A 23183-nucleotide genomic window follows, 5' to 3' on the forward strand; every position below is an offset into this window, starting at 1 on the left:
CCGCAAGGATTTTATACGCACAATACTGGAAACAGGAAAAAAACCCAAACGTTTTATCTCTTTTGATTAAAATAATGGAATGTGCAGAAATGTCCAAGCTAACAATGGAACTGCAAAACAAGGATGAGACAGATTTCTATAAAGCATGGGACAAATGGTACCATTGGTTAAAAAAAAGAAATTACTTAAAAATTATACATCAAGAAAAATGTCCAACTAAAACAACGTGTAAAATCAGTAAACAACAACATGAATCATAATACCAAATTGAAATGATAAAATGTAAACATCGATCGACACAAATTTTGAACTACAAAGAATCTGAATGAATAAATTTATAAATCACTGATAAATGATGGCACTAGCAACTACTGTACATCAAATACATATGGATAAAACTTCAGGAAAATCTATACCACCTATATGCTTAAACCACAGGCCGCAAAACAGAGAAGCCCCAGCCCTAACGCTGACCCCCCCACACTTTTCTTACTACTCTTTACTTGAAAATCATAAATACTCTTAATCCTTTTTATATTTCACCTTCTGACCAAACGATAAATGCCTATTGAAAGGAAACTTGTAACTTCTTAAAGCAAATGCATTTGAATAATTCTAAATTATGAAGTAGCACTATGTACAGTTTTACACATAAGGATAAGTTCAGCATCATATCAGAGAAGCAACACATTGTGGCAGCTTATGTGAAAGATTGTAACTTCATTGAAGCACACACTTACATGGGTGGCAAATAGAAGCATCAAATAAGCCATTTGTTAACACACAATGTGGTTATGATTAGAATGCAATCCTATTCAATTCCAGAGTTGCTTTATTCAATAGACTGATATCCTTCTTTCTAGAGATATACCTTCACCAAACAGAACAATAAAAGGTTATGACATAAACATCATTTGAAACGAAAAAGCAATAGTTTCTGCTGAGAACAGAATGTATTTACTTAACTATCTCCTTCTTTATACCAAAAACAGTCATGTACCTATTTTCCTGGAATTTGCCTCTTTCAATGATGCAAGATAATTTCAAAGGTAGATAGACAGAATAATAAAAGCTGTTCTTGTTGGCAAACTTCCATATTCACTCTGTTTTTTATTGCACAATTTTGGCATTTGGATCATGATGTTCTCTTTTATTATAATCATTCTTTTGAAATTGCTTTTAATACCTGATGTATTAGTTTTCTCCCTACAAGATTTGCTTTGTTGTTATCAGCTATACTCAATAAAATAATCAGTATTGCCATTTCAAGGGTACAAGAAGTGAGGCCAAAAACTTAAAGCTAACTGAGAATTTAAAAACAGGTTTCTTTCATATCCATCACATCCATGACAGCGACCGATGGACACCCTCTCCAACACCACACCATTTTGTTCATGAAAATATGAACTACAGTGGTACCTCTACCTAAGAACGTCTCTAATTAAGAACTTTTCTAGATAAGAACCGGGTGTTCAAGATTTTTTTGCCTCTTCTTGAGAACCATTTTCTACTTAAGAACCCGAGCCCAGAAAAATTTCCCAGGAAATTTGAGAGCGGCACAAAGGCCCAGCCAGTTTCCTACCATTCCCCCTTTAATCCCGGCCATCTCGGGCTTTTCGGGGCTGCCAGAGGAGCCTTTCAGTGGCGCTTAAGGAGGCTTTGGCAGTCGAAAGCAAACGAAGCATGTTCCTTTCTTGGAGAGTCATTGCTCACAGGACCGGGAGTCATTGCTCACAGTCACTCATGCCCTCATCACCTCGAGGCTCGACTACTGTAACGCTCTCTACATGGGGCTACCTTTGAAAAGTGTTCGGAAACTTCAGATCGTGCAGAATGCAGCTGCGAGAGCAATTATGGGCTTCTCCAAGTATGCCCATATCACTCCAACACTCCGCAGTCTGCATTGGCTGCCGATCAGTTTCCGGTCACAATTCAAAGTGTTGGTTATGACCTATAAAGCCCTTCATGGCACCGGACCAGAATATCTTCGGGACCGCCTCCTGCCGCACGAATCCCAGCGACCGGTTAGGCCTTCTCCGGGTCCCGTCGACTAAACAATGTCGTCTGGCGGGACCCAGGGGAAGAGCCTTCTCTGTGGGGGCCCCGACCCTCTGGAACCAGCTCCCCCCTGAGATTAGGATTGCCCCCACCCTCCCTGCCTTTCGTAAACTCCTTAAGACCCACCTTTGCCGTCAAGCATGGGGGAACTAAAACACCTCCCCCTTGCCCATGTTGTTTTGTTGATTGATTGACTGTGTGCCTGTTTTTTATATATACTGTTTTTTATGAGATTATTAATTTAAATTGGAACTGGATGGGTGGGCATTGGATTTGGTATTGTGTACTGTACTGTTTTTTATTATTGTTGTGAGCCGCCCCGAGTTTGCGGAGAGGGGCGGCATATAAATCCAATCAACCTAACCTAAACCTAGAGGGAATAAACCACTTCGCTGTGGTGACTCCCTCGCGCTGCTTCCCATACACCTGGTGCGAGGTTGCCTCCTGGAGTGTCTGGGTGTGGAAAGGCAAAAGATGGCGTTTCGCCCAGGCCGGATCAACTCGGCTTCAGCCAAACCGAGGAGTCACCACAGTGAAGGAAAGGCACTGGCTACAAAGCAAGCGAGCGAGAGGAGAGGGGAGCTCTTCAGCATGGGAAGGAAGAGGAAGCAGGCAGCAGCAGCAGCAGCAGCAGCAGCAGCAGTCACCTTTCAGTTAAAGGAGTGGGAGGTTCCCCCCTCTCATCCACCTGGGTTTCTCTCTCTGGTGCAGTGTATGGGAGGCAGCCTCCTGCTGGGTGTATGGGAGACACATACTCCTCCTCACCGTCCCTCTTCTTTTTTTTTTGAAACCTTAAAGTTTTGGATTTTTTTGATTCCCCTCACCTCACCTTCTTCCTTTGGCAGAAACAGTCCTCCTCCTCCTCTTCTTCCGCCTCCTCCTCCCACCCAAATTCCAAGCTTTTATTTCTTTCCTAATGGGTTTGCACGCATTATTTGCTTTTACATTGATTCCTATGGGAAAAATTGCTTCTACTTACAAACTTTTCTACTTAAGAACCTGGTCACAGAACGAATTAAATTCTTAAGTAGAGGTACCATTGCAATTTCATGGATACATTATACAGGTATACTTAAACCACAACTGAACCCCATATTTTTCTTGTTAAATGAGTTTTTCCCTTTTTACGCCCTTTCTTGCCAGACGTGTTAAGTGACTTATCACAGTTGATAAGTTAATAACATGATTTTTAAGTGAATTTAACATTCCCATCGACTTTCCTTGTCAAGAGTGGAAAAGTTGATCATATGACCTTAGGACACAGCAACGGTTGTAAGTACGCATCAGTTGCCAAGCGTGTGAATTTTGATCACGTGATCAGGGGGGCATCCTGCAAAGGTTGTGTGGAAAAATGGTCATCAGCCACCTTTTTCAATGCTGATATTACTGAATTGAACCAAATGAACTGTTGTAAGTCAATGACTACCCACAATGTCTTGGTAATTGCATCTAATTTATGTCTGCCTGCTGAATAATTCAAATAATAGCATTTACATTAGGAAGAATGGCACTATCCTAAGCATGCAGTACTTGACAAAACACAGTCACAGAGCAGCAACTGGTATGTATACATGTTGCAGAATTCAGACAATCTATCAGAGAATGATTTTCCAGGTCAGGGTATCTAGCAGACTGGTATGTTTTCAGTGGTAGCTGAGTATGAATTCACACACCGTTGGGTGGTTCATGCTCATTTTCTCTTATTCATCTCCTGTAATTGTTAGCTCAGTTTGTCAACTTGTTGCCTATTTTCTTACGTCTTTGTTTCTTGACATGCCCATTGCTTTGCAAAGTATCTTAAGTGCACCATAAAGTACAAATAGGCAGGGTACAGCTATGTGCTGCTCCTCTTATCTTTGAATTACCTTAGCAAAAAGCTTCCTTAACAAGCCTGAGCAACTGCCACAAACACTTAATGCTCAGTTTCTAAACAACATTTTCATTTTGTTTCTTTTTGACCTTGGCTCAGCAAACTTTCACGATCACAGTTTTAGAGTTGGAGCAACACACTTTTGCATTAAGAGTGAAACACACATTGTTCTTAGAGAAGCCTCTTCTCCCCCTCCCTCCCTGCTTAGGTGCAGCTAAGATGGGATATGCTGCAAATGCATTAGCTACCATACCATTGCCTTTGGTGACACCTGTGGAATGTCCTCTGTCCTTCTGGATGAGGCTGCCCAGTTGACTATTATACATGAAAAAGGAAGCCCTGCCGTTAAGCCAAGTGTGCATGTGCAGGATGCACTTATCTGTGTCATTGGAAGGGAGATTTCAGTTCTCTGGCTCATGCATCATGTCAATACCGCCTCTTCAATCACTTGCCACTTGTCACCCCCGCATGGAATGAGTCACTGTGCTGTGTAAGGGAGATGAGGAGGAGGAACAAGAGAAAAGGGATTTTGAAGGGAACCTCCAGGAAGGGGGATCTGAGCTATTAGTGCTACCCCTATGCAGATGAGAAGCACATTGGGGGAGGGGGGGAAAGACCTCCACCCCAATGGAACCCCAGGCCAGAAGGAAGAAAGAAAAGCAGAGGAGGATGTGAAAAACCTGAAACAATATGAAGATGGTTTCCACTTTCTATATGACAAGAGCACATTCTCCAACACTGCAAATATAGAATGAAGAAAAAGTTATAACTAACATGACTTGATGTGTACTGAACAACAGCCTAGTTGTAGGCATAGTTCCCTCTAAGCTGAGCAGTGAGCAATTGCTCACTTAAAAATCATCATCAACTCAGAGTTTTCCAAACCTGCCCAGAAGCCGAGAGGGAAAGAGTGAGAGGGAAGGAGAGAGAGAGGAAGAGAGGAAGAGAGAGAAACAGATAGAAAAAAGAGAGGAAGGAAAAGAGAAAGAAAAAGAATGGGAGTAAGGAAGAGAGAAAGAAAATCAAAATCTAGTTTGAAACTAGCTCAACTATTTAAGTGGCATTTTGATATTGATAGAGTTGCCCTATTATGAGCTCACTGTTATATTCACACAGTACAGTATTTTATTTTGAAATTCTCTGAGGCAAAACAGGGTGGGTTTTTTATTTCTTTGTTTGTTTGTTTATTCATTCATTCATTCATTCATTTATTCATTTATTATTTCTGTGCCGCCCAGTCCCGAAGGGACTGCCGCTCAGACACTATACTTTTCCGCCCACCCCCCCAAAAAATTAGAGGGAACACTGGTTGTAGGCACTACGCATAAGAAAAAACAAGTCTCTGGCTTTGTAGTTTTCACAAGGCAACAACTGAAAATGAAACTGGGCATCCATATACTGCTGCTGCATTGACCATCATGGCCATTTGGCCCTCCATGCTGGGGAGGGGGAGAGCATGACTCACACCTCCCACTTAGGACTGTATGACTGTAACTTGTTGCTTGTGTCCTAAGATTTTTATTAATATTGCTTCGTTGCTTATTTTTATTAATATTGCTTCATTGCTTATTTTTATTAATATTGCTTCATTGCTTATTTGACCTCTATGACAATCATTAAGTGTTGTATCACAAGATTCTTGACAAATCTATATTTTCTTTTATGTACACTGAGAGCATATGCACCAAGACAAATTCCTTGTGTGTCCAATCACACTTGGCCAATAAAGAAGTCTATTCTATTCTATTCTATTCTATTCTATTCTAGTCTAGTCTAGTCTAGTCTAGTGTATTCTAGTCTAGTCTAGTCTATCCTATCTTATCCTATCCATTGGGGTTCTACCAAAAAGAAGCCAGGAATTCTGCTTATTAATGGGATAACATCATTTTGCTTCTTTTTCGTCTCTTATTTTTCTCCCCAAATCATAATGCTGTATATTATAATCCAGAACATTTATGTCTTCTCACACAAGAGATGTTTTGCTGGAGCAAACCAAAATTAGTCCAACTTCTCAAATTTTCTCTGCAAGTAAGCAACCAGATGTCTCGAGAGAGAGTTCTTAGCAATTGGTGTACTAAGATATATGTCCTTTACAAATGATAATTTTATCCAGCTGCAGGATTAAAGCAAGAGTGGATCCCCCATGGATTTTCCTGCCTTTCTTTTATAGCCATCAAATCTGGTGGCCAGCTATATATCCTGCCATGAAATATCTTCACTCGGTTTTCAGCAAGTACTTACCCCTTGTTGAAGTTCACAAAGCTAAATGTGATCCTCAAATAAATGAAGTTAGATAATCAAGAATCCAATTGTTTTCTTTTTTAAAATCTTAAATCCCCCCCCCCCCCATATCAAAGGACCTGACTCTCATCAAGATAGAAACAAAAAACTCACCTTTTCACTGAAGGAGTTAGAGGTTTTGCCAAACATTATACTACAGTAAGCTTTCAGGATGTAAAAATTGCAATCGTGCCATTTACCATATTTTTCCTGCTGGAACTGTAACTTAATGAGTGTATGACACAGAAGCAGTATTTGTCACTTGGAGCAATCTTCCCCTCCAATAAATACTTAGAACTCATTGTAAAACATTATTTCATTATATTTTTGCTCCTAAATCTAAAACTTTCAGAAGCTCTTCCAATTACAATAGGTATCTACAGAAACACTACCCTATCCTTTGTCTTGGGACATTCAGTGGAGACTGACTGGTCTGCCTTCTTCCTTTTCTATGGACCATTGTTCAATTTATCCCACTTGCCTGTTGAGTTGTGTCCCACTTAGCCCATTTATTCTGTACTTCTATACTATTCTGTATTGTATTGTATCTAAGGTACTTAACACTTTGGGGCAAACTGTCATCCTGGTTACTTCTTTTTGATTGTGGGTGTTCAATAAGATAAGTGGAACCAGTCCTTGATGCATTTGAAGGTCCTCATGTTCTTTATATTGAGTGAATCCCTAGATTATGTCACCACTTCTTTTGTAATTCAACTCCTAGCCATGTGGATACCTACCAGTTGGATATAAAGGTCAAAAGGAAAGAAAGAAAGAAAGACAGACAGACAGAAAGACAGACAGACAGAAAGAAGGAAGGAAGGAAGGAAAGAAAGAAAGAAAGAAAGAAAGAAAGAAAGAAAGAAAGAAGAGCCCTAGTAGGGACAATTTTTATCTTTCTACAATGCAAAGTCAGGCACCAAACCATAGTTTAGGAAACACAAATGGAATCAGACAAGAGGAATTCATACAGAAATTACATCACATTGGTCTTGTTCTCTACCTGTCTGTCATGAGAATCTCATTAATCCATTAGTACATTTGATAAAGCAGGTTCTACATCTGAAAGCGCACACAGGAAATCTAGACTAAATTGCTGACCGAAGGCAACCGCACACCCAGGGAAACCTTCACATAAATTGTCTCATCTCATCTTCTTCAGCCAGCATGATCTGTGCCTGAACGATGGGACTTACAAATCAACACATATACAGGAAATACAGGAAAACATTTGGTTGGGGAAGGCTAATCTAAAAAGCGCTTCTGTTCTCTTCCTGCTGACCCATCATGTAAAATATGCATTGCAGAAAGGTAGGGGGTAGAAAGAAGAGCTCCGACCTTCCATTTCACTCCTACTTTCCCTGGTTGGGGAATAGGATGGCTACCTTTTATAACTATGTGTGCCACCCAAATACTATGGCTGAATCTTAAGCCTAGATGTTGTTTTTGTTGTCAGTTTGTTTGTTGTTTGTTTGTTTGTTTAATTAGTCAAGTACGTATTAGTAGTATACATAGATCAGTGGTTCTCAACCTGGGGGTCGGGACCCCTTTGGGGGTCGAATGACCATTTCACAGGGGTCACCTAAGACCATGGAAAAAGACAAATTTCCCATTATATTAGGAACTAAAGCTTCTATTCTGGTGCCTTAGAACGTATTTTTATAATCCGACCAATCAGGTGTTTACAGTGGAGGTGTCCCTCTGAGCTTCCTGCCAATCAGCTTAAAGCTCTGTTGAGACAATTGGTACTAGACCTATGGTTGGGGATCACCACAACACGAGGAACTATATTAAGGGATTGCGGCCTTAGAAAGGTTGAGAAGCCCTGACGTAGATATAACATAGCTTATATACATAAGATTGGTAGTAACAAGAGGGAACATTAGGACAGGGGACGGTAGGCACGCTGGTGCACTTATGCACGCCCCTTACTGACCTCTTAGGAATCAGGTGAGGTCAACAGCGGAGAGTTTAAAGGTAAAGTCATGTCTGACCCATTGTGACCCCATGAACAACGTTCTTCCAGGCCTTCCTGTCCCCTGCCACCTACCATTTAAGTCCATTTAAGCTCCTGCTGACTGCTTCAGTGACTCCATCCAGCCACTTCATCCTCCATCATCCCTTCTTCTTTTGCCCTCAATCGTTCCCAGCATTAGGCTCTTCTCCAATGAGCCCTTCCTTCTCATTAGGTGGCCAAAATATTTCAGTTTCATCTTCAGGATCTGGCCTTCTAAAGAGCAGTCAGGGTTGATCTCCTCTAGGACTGACCGGTTTGATTGCCTAGATATTAATCAACCACTATTTCTAATCTTTAATGAGCAGTACTCTCCATTGTGGACTCAGGCAACCAGGCTTCACTATTATAGATCAAGACTAGGGAACCTTTGAGTGGCTAAGATTTGCCCATTAGGGAACGGGTGGTGGTAGAATTGAATAGGTTAGCAACACAAAGGATTTTTGTAAGGGTCTTGCTTCGGGGTGGGGGTGGTAATTAAACAATTAACTAAAATATATTTTGAAATTTATGATGCACTTTGTTTTTAATTTGAAAGTAGCAGCAAAAAACAGTATCAACTGTCAACAACTGAGACCAGAATTTATGCCAGACACACACACAGAGAAAAGGTTTTGGGCATACACCAAGCAGCTTGATGTAGACCTAAAATCATATGCCGAGGTGTCAGGGGCCCATCATCCTTTTCATTAAAGGTGTAATTCAAGCAGATATGTAGAGCCTCATTCAGCAAGATGGGGACCCTCCCCGTTGCCAAATTTTGCAGCATGTAATATGCACTCTCCTCTTTTTACAAATTTCTGTCAGACATAAGTTGATCAACATCTAGTTCAGTGTTACCATCTGCCCTGTTGGCTGTTCTTGTAGTATCAGCAATTTCATAATTGAGCAGCCCTCACTATAACTCTGCAGCATCCTCCCTCCAGGCCCAAAATGTTGACAGAGCTGGCTTGGTTGTGTATTTGTTTGTTTATTTATTCAATCATTCATTTATTTGTTTATTTATTTTATATATTACTATTTAAATAAACCATCAGCAAACACACACACACACACACACACACACACACACACACAAATAATATGTAGACAATACAGGAGATAAAATATTAAATTAAGATAAAACCATAATGAAATCGCCATAACATGGAGCCATACAATTGCAAATGATAACATTGCAATTGTATACAATTGCAAGGTTATCATTTGTTATCTAAAGAAGCTAACCACCTGAGCCCTTCCGGTGGTGGCTGCAAGGAGAACGTTCTAGGTACCTTGAAATTTCTTGAGGAGACATTCTTGAACTATATGTATTATAGCTTGTTCCAGTGCATAAGTCACATCTCATTGGGGTACAAAGTGTACATTACCTCCATGATGGTTATATAACCCGGGCAACATTCCGTCTTAACAGAGTAGCTAAAATTCCATACACCATAGCGACTGAACTGGATATTGCACTCCTCAAGGCCAAAAACGTCAGATACAGAAATTAGCTGGCATTGTGTAGTTGATTTACAAATATGAGTTGTATCAGGCCATACTAGGGCTCTTCTTTCTTTCTTTCTCTTTCTTTTTCTTTCTTTCTTTCTTTCTTTCTTTCTGTCTGTCTGTCTGTCTGTCTGTCTTTCTTTCTTTCCTTCCTTCCTTCTTTCTTTGTCTGTCTGTCTTTCTTTCTTTCCTTCTTTCCTTCCTTCCTTCCTTCTTTCCTTTTGACCTTTATATCCAACTGATAGGTAAAAAAATAGCTTTATTTTTTTAAAAAATAATTGTGTTTTTATTCTTGTTCATTACCCATAGTTCCTTTGGATAGAAAGGCAGTCATATAAATCTGTTTGATAAATCCATAAATTACTCACAGGGTCCCAATCCCACTCAGGTAACTAGGAATTCCCACCTTTTCCGCTCCCAACTTGCAGTTGCCTGCCTGTCTTTCTGCGCTGCCATCTGAAAGTAACACGACCCAGCCCTGTTGCATCCACAGCCATGTCGGGTCGATAAGATGTCTTGTTCCTGCCAATATGAGGAATACTATCTCCATCCTGCAAAGTTTTTCTATAACCCTAAAGGAAGGGTTTTTAAAAAAAAAATTAATTGGCTTTTTTGTTTTTATTGTATTTCTTCATATCTCACCTTTATTATTTATTTTTATAAATAAAGTAGCGAATATATCCAACACTTCTTCCTATTTTCTCCACAACAACTGTGAAGTGGGTTTGGCTGAGATAGAGTTACTGACCAAAATCACCCAGGTGACTTTCATGACTAAAGCAAGACTTGAACTCACAGCCTTTGCTAGGCTGTGGCCTTAATCAGTAGACCATATTGAAACTTAGGGAGAGTTTGAGATAAGGGATGGGACTACTGTAACCTTCCTTCTAATTTCTGCAGAGTGCCCATTCAAATCATTTAACAAAAATTGCAGGGGAAACGAGAGAGGGGGGCAGATTTTTAAGACACTAAATATTTTCAGACGTGGGTAGATTTGGAGCCAGTATTTTTGGAAAGAAAGGATAGTGGAAGTAAGATTTAATAGATAAAGCAAATGTTCAATGTTTAAAGATGGGAGAAATTAATAATGCTATCATCTCTTGATCAGCAAGGCACATGGGATGAGGATAATAGTAGTAACCACTCCAAATTTCGATTGCAGAAAATACGACTTCAGCAACAGAATGGTCAACACCTGGAATGCACTACTGGACTCTATAGTTTCCTCCTCCAACCCTCAAAACTTTAACCTTAATCTGCCTCCCGTTGACCTCAACCCATTCCTAAGAGGTCTGTAAGGGGCGTGCATAAGTGCACCAACATGCCTAACATCCGCGTCCTAATGTCCCCATGTATTTGTAAACATCTGATGTATTCACAATCATGTTTATACTTTTTCTGTACTTATATATGCTTGACTAGATAGATGGATGGATGGATGGATGGATGGATGGATGGATGGATGGATGGATAGATAGATAGATAGATAGATAGATAGATAGATAGATAGATAGATAGATAGATAGATAGATAGTTCAATAGCTGCAGAGGCCAAACTGTAGAAAGTGTTAGGGAATCTGCACTTGCAGGACCAACAGGTAAATTTTTACAACACAAACACAATGCTCTTCCAGGGAGAGGCCTAAATTAAGAGACTGCACAGTCCCAAATAGGATGAGGGCTCTAGAAAAGGAGTCCTAAACTTCTGAGCCACGGCCCTTTGGTAACTCGGCCACGCAATCAGTGGGCAAGTATCTGAAGGTTCATTTGATCATGTTCAGGATTATGTTGCACATGCGAAACACAGACACACATCGCTGCCCCTGGTCTGTGGAGCTGGAAAGGCTGGGGACCACTGCTTTACAATGTCTCATGATAGATCTAGTAGGTTAGAAGGCTACACCTTTAGTTTGCCAAGATTTTGTCTATTAAGTGTAGGCAAGTACAGGATTGGATCTGACTGGACTTCAAAGTGTCATCGCTGGGGTTGGACCTGGCAGAAATCTCCCTTAAAGTGGCTAAGATTAAAAATTAAATTAGGGGGAAGAGAAAATTACAGGTTTCTTTGATTGAAAAACATTTCTTGACTTATTTAAAAAGCATTGTTTTTTAAGAGGGAAGCAAACAAAAATATCTATACCAAGTTAGGCCTGATCCTCTTCTACACAGGAAGCATTAGTGGAAGTCATGCTTTGTTTTCTTCAGGCAGGCATATCACGCAACCGATCCACACACATGTATACAGATATATTTGCATAGTCTGAGAGAGCTAACTCAGTTTAGTGGCTAAGGCATGCTAAAAATCGGGACAGCCTGAGTTCCAGACCCACCTTTCATAGGAAGTCATCTGGATCCCCTTAGGCCAGTCACTTTCTCTCAGCTCCAGGAAGGAGACAATGACAAACCATTTCTGAACATCTGGCTAAGAAAACTGTAGAGACTTAACGAGGCAGTCTCCAAGAATAATCATAATTGAAAAAGAGGGGAGAAATATTTGCACTCCAGCCTAAAAAGGATAGTGAGCCACACATAATGGTAATAATATTATATTAATATGTGATAAACTTCTAACAGGATATTCTTTGGTGAAGAAACTTATATTTCCTCAGCATGGGGAATGCATAATAAATTATGTTCTGCAGGTGCATCACTATCATATTTGCAGTCCATTGTTTTCACTAAAGTTGAATAAAAAAATATTATGGAATAAACTTTATTTTTGTCACGGCTACCCTAATACACAATACCTGGAATGAACTCACCTATCTGCATACATTTAATTTTTGCGTATCTTTTAGCTGAGGTGGTACAGAGCTGAGCTGAGGAGGCACTGTAACCCTCACACACATACAAGCACAAAGGCTGTTACTAGAATTCTATTTATTTCACGCAGACAAACAGCTGTTCTATCACACTTGCACTTTTAATGTGTACACAAACCAAATGTGAAACACAATGGTGTTACAAACCTTCCACTGCAAAGGCTGTTGATAGACAGGTTTCATGCCCAATGTCAGAAGGAAATGTGATCTCCTGGTAAACATAGTACATTAATATGTACTGTATTGTTCTACGCCCGCTACGGAATCAGCCCATCTGCCCATGCCATGCTGAGGCATATCAGCAAGTCTGCGCACACACCGCATGCTCTTTCCCTTCAGGGTTCACTCATTCCCCTTGGAAGATACCTCATTCTTTCCAAAGTCTTCAAGGCTTCCGTTTGCCAAAGGAGGCACGGCCTTCTCTGGCGTTGCTCCCCTCCCCGCCATCTCTCTTTCCAAGCTGTTGCCTCCCCTCCTCTTGCACGCTCACTGGCACACAAGAGGCTGGTGCTGGCTGCGAGATGTGCCCCTAATCACATTAGCAGCGTGTTGGCACAACAGCCGCCCCGGGAGGCTGGCCCATTGTCTGCGCCCTGACGTGCTGAGCCCTGCCAGCCGCCTCCTAATTACACCCTCCGCCAGGCAAGGGTGTGTGGATGAGGGAACCCCATAGAGTCAAAAACCTGCTGCCCCCATACCTGGCCCCTTCTTTCTTGCCAGCAGGAGGGGCCCAGTCTCTGAATGGATGCAGCTGCTGTGCGTGACCCTCCCCTTCCAAAATGCAAATTGAAACACCTGCTGCCCCCCAAAACTTGTTCCCTTCCCTCTACTGCATCCCATGCGTGTCTTCGATCTCTCTGTTCCGCCTTGATTTCTTTTGCTTCTCTATCCCGGGGACCTTCCCTTTTCGTTTTTTCCCACCTCACTCTGGGTTCCTAACTAGGGCCCCACCGGTGCCTGCCTCCCGGGCCTGGATCCCGACCTCCACCCCGATTTTCCAGCTGCACCTCATTGCATGCCTCAGCTCCTCCTTCCCAGGTCCTACCTGCATGCCATGACAGCCCCCTTTCACCAACTCCATCTCCCTTTCCTCCCTCCCTCCCTCCCCCACGAGGATCTTCTCTTTCCAGCCACAGAACCCGTTTCACTTCTCCCCTCCTGCACCTTTCCCCCCTCCCCCTTTCTCTCCATGGCGGAGAAGACCCTCCGTCACCCCGCCTTCACCCATATGCAACCGAGCCCCCACTTTTCCTCCCTTTCCCCCTCCAGCTCAGATCACATCCAGCAGCAGCAGCAGCAGCAGCCTCCCTACTCAGTCGAAAGGCGCAGCAGCAGCAGCCGCTCTCCTCTCTGCCCATATTGCCTGTTCCTTACCTGCAGAAGAGGGAACGCCGGAGAAGCCGACTCTGGGCGAAGGACAACCGGCTGGTTGCACTCCGCGACTGTTGCCTCCCTTGCCGGCTGGCCACGGAAGCTGGTCCTGGGAGCTGAAGTCAGGCCACTAGAGGGCGCTCGCAGAAAGAAGGGATGGAGGAGGGGCGAAGGGGGGCGGTGGAAAACGCGAGCGAGGGAGCTGCGGCAGCCCCTTCGCCGGACTAGATGCGGTGGGTCGGGGGGCGGCACCGCGAGGGTTGGCGGAGGGAGAAGTGGGGTGGGTGGGGGAGAGCCAGGCAAAGCAGTAAGGCGGCGGCGGCGGCGGCACTGGCAGCAGAGTATGTGGTCCCTGCACAATCTGTGTGCAGAGGGATAAAGGATGCATGCACCGGCACACCCAGCGGCTCCCGTGCAGTTTCGTGGCTTTCAGGTTGGGGGGCGGGAGAAGGGCGCCTCTCGTTCGCCCAAGGCTATTCTGGGAGGCTCTCAAGCGGAAGGATGGGAGCCAGAAGGGTGCAGTGTTGTCGCGATGTATTCAGATAGGCAACGCGGTGGCGAACTTTGGAACTTGGTTTAGAAGGCGGCGTCCTTTTTCATGGGCAGGATCTAGCAAGATGACAACCCTCCCAACCTTCCTTCTGCTTGGACGTTGCCCTTTAAAGCACACACCCACGGCCAGCAAATCAAAGAGGACGTGCAGCATCTTCCGCCCCCTCGGCCTGGGGAAGAAGGGATCTCTTTCCTTGCCCCTAGGCACCCCTTTCCCGATGCCCCAACGGCAGCCTTTTAGCAGCCCAGCAGCTTGCCTCTTTCTGCTATCAGGGGATGGTGGGTGGGAAACCATATAGGTTTCAGTTTGTCAGACCGAGCTCAGCCTTCCTCAACTTGGCGTCATCTAGAGGGGTAAATACTTCCCATAATCCCCTGCCAGTGCTCCCCCTAACTGGGCAAGTGGGAGTGGTGGTTTAATAATGCCAAAAATGGGAATGGTTAGCATTGTCTGAAAAGAACTGGCTCTGCCAATTGGTAGATCTCTATGATTTCTTAAAGAAGCTGTGCCGTCTGAACCCAAATCATAATAATTATACAGAATCATAAATTGGAACTGTAAAATAGGCATCAAGATTCTAAACCTGTTTTCTTAAAACTTACTGCCATAAAAATCAATAGGACTAGGCTTTGGGGGAATGTGTCAAGTGTGGCAGCATGGTTACAAATGAAATACAGTATAGTATGCTCTGCTTTTCAACAGAAAATACACGTTATATTGATGTTTCTCATTCATTATACGAGGCATAGCTTACTCTTTTGAAATTCAGTTTCCTTCCCCCCCCCCCCTTGCTGCCTCCTTAAAATAAAATAAAAAATGGGATGATCACATGTACTCATCTATTCTCCATGACTTACAAATGATAGTGGATGATTTAACAGCTAAGTCAAACTAAATAAATCATATTATGGCTTATCAATGACTTAACAACTGAAACTAGGTAATAAAAACTTCATTTAGCATTCCGACCAATTATAATGAGATGCTTAACACCCAGTTGCTGCTTTTTTAAAAAAAAAATGTTATTAAGTGTCATTTATTTTTATTAGAATTAAATCATGTGAAATGTATTTAGTTATGTGGTCGGGATTCTGGTTCTGCAGTTATTCTGTCTATTGAAGCTACCTTTTGCACAAAAATTCTAATTTTCTAGGATACTAGATCTAGGGTGCAAAAATTCAAGTGGCAATAAAAGACACACAACTGTATCTTTTTGTTGCCATATCCAGGTTGTCTGGATTTTTTTTAATACATCTTGGGTCAGAGGAAGAATTGCCATATCTGAACTTCAAAATTTTGGGCCACTACTAGATTTGCCAGTTGTTCTCAACCTGGGGTCCAAGACTCCTTTGGGGGGTCAAACAGCCATTTCACAGGGGTCGCCTAAGACCATGGGAAAAGGCAAATTTCCCATGGTGTTAGGAACTAAAGCTTCTATTCCGGCACCTTGGAACATATTTTTACAATCTGACCAATCAGATATTTACAGTGGGGGTGTCCCTCTGACCTTCTTGCCAATCAACTTAAAGCTCTGTTGAGAGAATTGGTGCTAGACTTATGGTTGGGGGTCATCACAACATGAGGAACTGTATTAAGGGGTGATGACATTAGAAAGATTGAGAACCACTGAGATATGCAATTGGGTTTCTGTGTCTCTTTGCTGCCATCTAGCGATGGCTTAACTATTGCAACACAGAAATCAGCAGAGTACAGTGATCCCTCGATTTTCGCGAAACGCTATATCGCGATTTTTCAAAAAATAATAAATTAAAAATACGTGCGCGGTTTTTTTTCTACACCGCGGTTTTTCCTATCTTGCTTCTTCCTCTCTCACACTCTCTTCCTCCCTCTCTCATCTCTTTCTTTCCTTCTCTCTCTTTCTCTATCTCTCCCCCTCTTGCTCTCGAGCGGCGGGCGGGGCGGGCGAGCAGCGGGCGGGCAGCAGCGAGGAGCCGAAGATCGGGGTTTCCCCTTTGCGTGGGCGGCTGGGAAACCCCAATCTTCGGCTCCTCGCTGCTCCCGCGCTGCCGAGCAGATCAGCTGCTGGGCGGCCGAAGAAACCTTCCCTGGGTCTTCCCCGCCGCCCACGCAAACCCCACCATCTGCGCATGCGCGGCCATGGAAAAAGGGCACGCATGCGCAGATGGTGTTGTTACTTCCGCACCGCTACATCACGAAAAATCGATTATCGCGAGGGGTCTTGGAACGGAACCCTCGCGATACTCGAGGGATCACTGTATACGTAAGAGGTGAAGTCTGTGACATTTCACCATTGTTGCCTCTTTATAGTCAAAAAGAAACACACCCTATGCTTATATGTATTGAACTCATACACATTACTACCTATAATACTGTTTCCTTGGCTCTGACACTAACCACTGTAATTTGTAAACTGTAGTTTATAACTTGCCATTGTGTCAATCTAATCATGTCTTCTAAAGCTAACCTTAGTAGGAAATCCAAATAAATAGCAAGAGAAGCTGGTTACAAGAAGCTGGTAAATCCCTTGACCAAATTAAAATACTTCATTTATTTTTTTAAAAATTTACATTTAAAAATCCTTATTGTACTGCATAAATAATTAAATTGTGAATCACTACAGAATACTGTGGTTCTGCTTAACGGTAATATTTTGTTCATTGAGGTGTTTAAAACTTGAAGTTTCAAGAAATTGTATGTATGCACTTGTCTGTCAAGTAATACTAGACCAGTGATGGACGCGTGCCACAGGTGGCACACAGAGCCATATCTACTGGCATGCAAGCTGTTGTTCCAGCTCAGCTCCAGCACACATGTGTATGCCAGCCAGCTGATTTTCAGCTCATGCAGAGGCTCTGGGAGGGCATTTTAGGTTTCCAGAGGGCCTCTGGGTGTGGGTAGGAGAAGCTTCTGGAGGCTGGAGAGCGCAAAAGATGGGCCTACCAGGCCCACCAGAAGTCAGGAAATGGGCCACTTCCGGCCTACAAATGGCCTTTGCGGGAGTGGGGGAGGCCATTTTCTCCCTCTCCAGGCATTGAATTATGGGTGTGGGCGCTCCCACATGTGTGATAGTGTGCAGGCACGTGCTTTTAGTACACGAGTGAAAAAAGGGGCTTGCCATCACTATGCTAGACAATTCCTGAAAAAAAGAATGTTGGGATCTTTGTGGATCTGAATTAAATGCTCAGTATGGCATTTGATTTTCCACCTTCCTCTCACTGCTGAAAGATAAACACTCCCTGTAATAGATTGGCCAGAATTACTGCAACAGTTTTAATTGGTGTTTGTGTGTGTGTGCGTGTGTGTCTCATACACTAAGGAGAACTATCTGTGCTGACACCACATGCTGCAGTTTAATGGTGCATTGGAAACCACCCGCAAGGTGTTGCCCTAGGCCAGGGGGAGGCAAAGTTGGCTCTTCTATGACTTGTGGACTTCAACTCCCAGAATTCCTCAGGCTATCATGCTAGCTCAGGAATTCTGGATATTGAAGTCCACATAGAAGAGCCAACTTTACCTACCCCTGCCCTTGGCCAGCTCATTTTTGACATTCTGGAGCACCCTCCAGAGGCCGTTTTGCCCTCCTCAGGCTTCAGGAAAGCCACCTAAAGCCTGTGGATGGTGAAAAATGGCCTAACACCCCAGCCGGAAGTTTGGAAATAAACTTCCGGTTGGACTGTTGAGCCCATTTTGTGCTATCCACAGGCTCCCAAGGCTTTCCTGAAGCCTGAGGAGGGCAAAAATGGCCGAACAAAAGTCAAGAGGCTATAGTGAAGTCTGCATGCCTGCATGGAGGGAGTGAAGCATCTGGGGGGGAAGGGCATTGCATTATGGGTGTGGTCTCTTGCACGCATGCTATCACACATGTGTGTGCCCCTTTGGCACCCAAGCAAAAAAAAGGTTTGCCGTCACTGGTGTAGACTAAGCTGGATCTAGTATGTTTTATTTCAGGTGACTACATAGGTTTGATCTCTGTTTTCTCAACCAGCCCACATAGCAAAGGGAAAGGATTGTTGAGTCCATCCTCTAATGCAGTGTTTTTCAACCAGTGTGCCGAGGCACACTAGTGTGCCGCGAGACATGGTCAGGCGTGTCGCGTAGAAGGAAGCTCAGGTTCCAATCTCGCAACTTTTTGCTGAGAGAAAGAGAGAGCGAGAAAGAAAGCAAGAGTGAGAGAGAAAGAAGGCAAGAGAGACAGAGAGAGAGAAAGAGAAAATGAGAGGAAGGGGGAAAGAGCAAGAGAAACGAGCAAAAAAGGGAGGAAAAAAGAGAAATGAGAAAATGATTGAGGCAGAGAATGAGAGGAAAGAGAGAGAAACAAAAGAGAGAGAGAAGTGACTCTTGATTTAAAGCATATGATAAAAATGCACCCAAAGAATAAGAGAGAAAAACCCGTCAGCCCTCACTTAATTTTGGAAACGGTTCAAGAGTGTGTATATACACACACACACTCACACACAATGGGGGAGACAGGGATGGAAAAAGAGAGGAGAGTGTCTTAGAGTGTCATTTTGTGTCATTTTGGTTGGTGGTGTGCCCCAGGATTTTGTAAATGTAAAAAATGTGCCGCGGCTCAAAAAAGGTTGAAAATCACTGCTGCAATGAAGGATTTGGAGAAATGAAATGAAACCGAGAGGAAATGGTATCCCCTCATGAAGTCTATTACACTCCCACTTACAGAAACTTACATCTGAAGAAATATATTTATTTCCTAATAATTTCTGAGTCCTGAGTAATAAAACTATCCTGGAAACTTTCAGAAAGAGAGGAAGCCAGGGTGAAATGCTCCCGTTTTTTTCATGCCTGTCAGTCAACGCAGAGCTAGTCACAAAGGAAGCACGAGGCTCCGCCCACTTGCCCAGATTCCACTGTTTGAGTTCTTTTACCCTCCGTGCATGTCCAAAGTGTTATGTGCATACGCAGAGGGTAAAAGAACCCAAATGGCATCTGGGCGGAGCCTCGTGCTTCTTTTGCGACTGGCTCTCCAGCGACTGAGAGGCCCAAGCGAAACAGGCTTTGGAGATTAGAAGCATTTGAGCACATTGGATTACTTAGGCCTTATTTGAAGAAAAGAATCAGAACCTGCAATTGTTCTGTGGAAGGCCTGATTTCTGTGTAATCTTCCCGACTCCTGCAGAGCCTCTAGGTGAATAGATCTCTCCTCCTGTGAGAGGCATTGTTGGCTCATCTAATCCATGTGACATTTGTGGAGCCCTATGTGCTTTTTTTGGGGGGCAATGAAAAGATGATGTGCTTTTTTTTTCCCAGTCAAGAGCTGGAAGTACACAAAGACTCTTTGTCTTTCCAAAAATATTCTTCTGGTAAATTGAAGTCTCTTCATCATGAGACTTTCTAAATGGCAGAGATTACCATAAGGTCTATAGCCCGCAAATTTGACTGTAGTGGAGTGCTGTCCCCAATAGCAACTGAATCTGGTGATGATTAAATGTAGGTCCTCTTGCCTTTTTTCAGTGGCAGGTCCAATGCTTTCATTACTGAAAGCTTTGGGAAGTAGATTTGTAGGTAATATGAAACTGAACAGGTGGAAGAAATCACTGTGGTATTATGTTTGTTTGTTCATTAGTTAGTTAGTTAGTTAATCCGCTTCGATGACATCATCGTGACATCACAAGTGGGCTGCTACCAGTTCGCGCTAACCGGTCCGAGCCCAGAAGAACCCACCTGCTTGGCCCTGATTTTTCCAATCTAATAAGTCCTTTGGGAGTTGGGCGGCATATAAATTAAATTAACTAATTAACTAATTAACTAATTAACTAATTAACTAATTAACTAATTAACTAATTAACTAATTAACTAATTAACTAATTAACTAATTAACTAATTAACTAATTAACTAATTAACTAATTAACTAATTAACTAATTAACTAATTAACTAATTAACTAATTAACTAATTAACTAATCAACTAATCAACTAATCAACTAATCAACTAATCAACTAATCAACTAATCAACTAATCAACTAATCAACTAATCAACTAATCAACTAATTAACTGGTGGCCGCATGAACAGTGCTGAAAACTTAGCTTCTGCACATGGGCCTCGCCATCTTTTTTTAAAAAAAATCTGATTTTTTCCCTAAATTTTTATTTTTTATTCTGCGCATGTGCAGAAGCTAAGTTTACAGCACTGTTCATGAGGTCACCAATTTGTTTTCAGCATGTTTTTTCCCCCAGGGATTGTTTTGTATTGCGCATGCACCCACCAGGCACGTGTGACCACAAGGCACAGGAGGAAGCAAACCGGCAGCAAGCTAAGTTGAACGCACCCTGATGATGATTGTGTAGTATCAATTGTTTTTTAATGATAGTGGGCTTTTAATTTTAGTTTTAACTATTAGATTTGTGATGTATTGTTATTGTGGTTGTGAGCCGCCCCAAGTCTCGGAGAGGGGCGGCACACAAATCTAATACATTATTAATAATAATTATTATTATTATTGGAACCAAACCCTATAGAGGTGATTGACATGCGTTGGACACAAACTAGATTCATAGGCATGTAATTAAAGTTTGGGCACTTGTAGGATTTTAACTTAAACCTTCCAATATGGGTTCCATTTGGCTATTTGGATTTTGAAAACAATATTTCTGGGTCCCCAGCTCTACCCCACTGAGTAGGGACCCCCCCCACACACAAATTGGAGGGACCAGCCAGCTTGGTCTGACCAGCTTGATTCAGAATCTGACAAAAGAGCAACATACTTTCCAATACTCGTCATCTTCTAGAATCTAAATTATCTGGTTTTCCATTCTAGGAGATCTATGGTGGACAGACCCAGCCAAAAACATAATAAAACCGGGGTCTACTCACTTAATGGCTGCAACGTTTAGTGACAGAAGTTTCAGTTCCAATTGTGGTTGTAAGTTGACTACTATCTATACCAGAAAAGCAGCAATTTATAGGGATCCCTTATATTCTCTGTTTTAATCACCATTTCCAAGTAAAGAAGTATCTATATTATGTGTTATCCTTTTGTACATGTGTGAGCCTGTGTGAATGCTACCTCGTGTAAATTTCTCTGCCTCAATGTAAGGCAGGGAATTGTGACTGTTTTTCGGTAAAAGTCTCTATATTACTCTCATCTCCTGTAGCTGAACCCTGTGTAAAATGGAAGGCTTTTTGAAAAATTTTGCTTCATCTTTATCTTATTGAGTTGAATGCATTATTCTCTATACTCCTTGACTTTTTCTCCTTGAATTAGATAATTAAATTCACTATTGATTAAATGCTGCTTATTTGATTGCCTTGCAGCCAACCTCAACTTTTCTTTGTGCTGCAATACTAAACATTTAAACTGTTTATTATTTGATTATCCTATATACCACTGGACTACAATGTCATTTAATAAATTGTATTATTTCAAAACTTTCAGAAAATGTATACTTCTTTAGTACTTGTAACGTTAACCACTATTTCCAATGATGCAGTAAAAATATCTCAATTCAGAAGAGCATGTTATTAATTCACATACCTGAACCTGGTACAGAATGCTTCACGATCATAGGTAAGTGTATACGCAGTCATGTGAATATTCATATACCTGTAGTCAATCTATTATACACTGTTTTATTACTGTTGTTAGCTGCCCCGAGTCTGCGGAGAGGGGCGGCATACAAATCCAATAAATAGATAGATAGATAGATAGATAGATAGATAGATAGATAGATAGATAGATAAACAAACAAACAAACAAACAAACAAACAAATAAATATATTTTTATTGTGGGAATTTGGGAGGAGGAATTGCATAAGGGCTGTCTGTATAATAAATTATTTCTAGATAGTCAAGGTTGTCCTTTGTCTTCATACTCCTGCACCTGCATGGAAAGAAATAGATGGATTCTGCCAAGTTGGTAGTTGAAGATTGGTCAATGTGATGGATTTGGGGGTGTGGGCACAAGGGCTTGAACTTTCAGCTGAATGGAGAAACCCTGGGACCTTCAGATTCGGGTCCCTCCCAGATGTGCCAAAATGGTTCTGCCAATAAATTGGAACTTTGAGGTATACTTTGCCTCAAACTCTGATATAGTTTTGGATCTATTTGGAACTCTGACATGCATATCATAAAAAGCTGTATAGACCCTGCATTACTAGTGGATCGAATTGCACAATAGGTTAAAAACCAGGCAAATCCCTTTATGGCTTTGCATACAGTCTTTGCAACCACATTTTAATCAAACTTCTCTATAGTTTTCAGGCATGCTGTTGTCATAGAGAAAATGATTATTAAATATATACTTGATACTCAAGGCCAGTTTTGAAAGAAGCATTCTTTTTTTTAATGAACTCAGACACCAGAGCCTATGCTTGTTTTACACATTTCTTATTTTGCATTCATTGCCATCATACTTTGTTGCCCTCTTTAGTTCTTTCTTCTTTCCTGCTTCCATATTCCATAAAACTGAGAATAGACAGACATTCGGTGTATCGAACTGCAGCTCCAGCCTCTCTTTTTCTTGGATCCTGATCTATGTCCTGTGTTCATTTGGGCGAGAATTAGCCTTTTAAATAAATTATCAACAAAAAGAAATCCTGTCCCTTATCCCTAACACTACCACACTTTGGAGGTGGGGTTCATTTGTAGAATCCCACGTAGGTTAGAAAAAATAGTTGATTTCAGTTGTTGGTTGGTCTCTTGAACAAGACATAAAACAATTAAAATTATTAAAACAATTTAAAGAGTAAAGAATAAATATACAGTGGTACCTCATCTTACGAACGCCT

At 42.0% G+C, this 23183-nt stretch overlaps 2 protein-coding genes across 2 annotated transcripts in view; both read right to left on the reverse strand.

Moving 5' to 3' along the window:
• Window positions 1-14008, reverse strand: part of SYT3 (synaptotagmin 3) — a 74329-nt gene extending 60321 nt beyond the window's left edge. Inside the window, exon 1 of the mRNA XM_070729817.1 lies at window positions 13907-14008. The gene's annotated coding sequence lies outside the window, so the exon portion shown is untranslated. The remainder of the gene's footprint in view (window positions 1-13906) is intronic.
• RUVBL2 (RuvB like AAA ATPase 2) overlaps window positions 1-23183 on the reverse strand; it is a 615067-nt gene that overhangs the window by 378269 nt on the left and 213615 nt on the right. The gene's annotated exons all lie outside the window — the stretch shown is intronic.

This window comes from Erythrolamprus reginae, chromosome Z, assembly GCF_031021105.1.
Source record: "Erythrolamprus reginae isolate rEryReg1 chromosome Z, rEryReg1.hap1, whole genome shotgun sequence".
Lineage (NCBI taxonomy): Eukaryota > Metazoa > Chordata > Lepidosauria > Squamata > Dipsadidae > Erythrolamprus > Erythrolamprus reginae.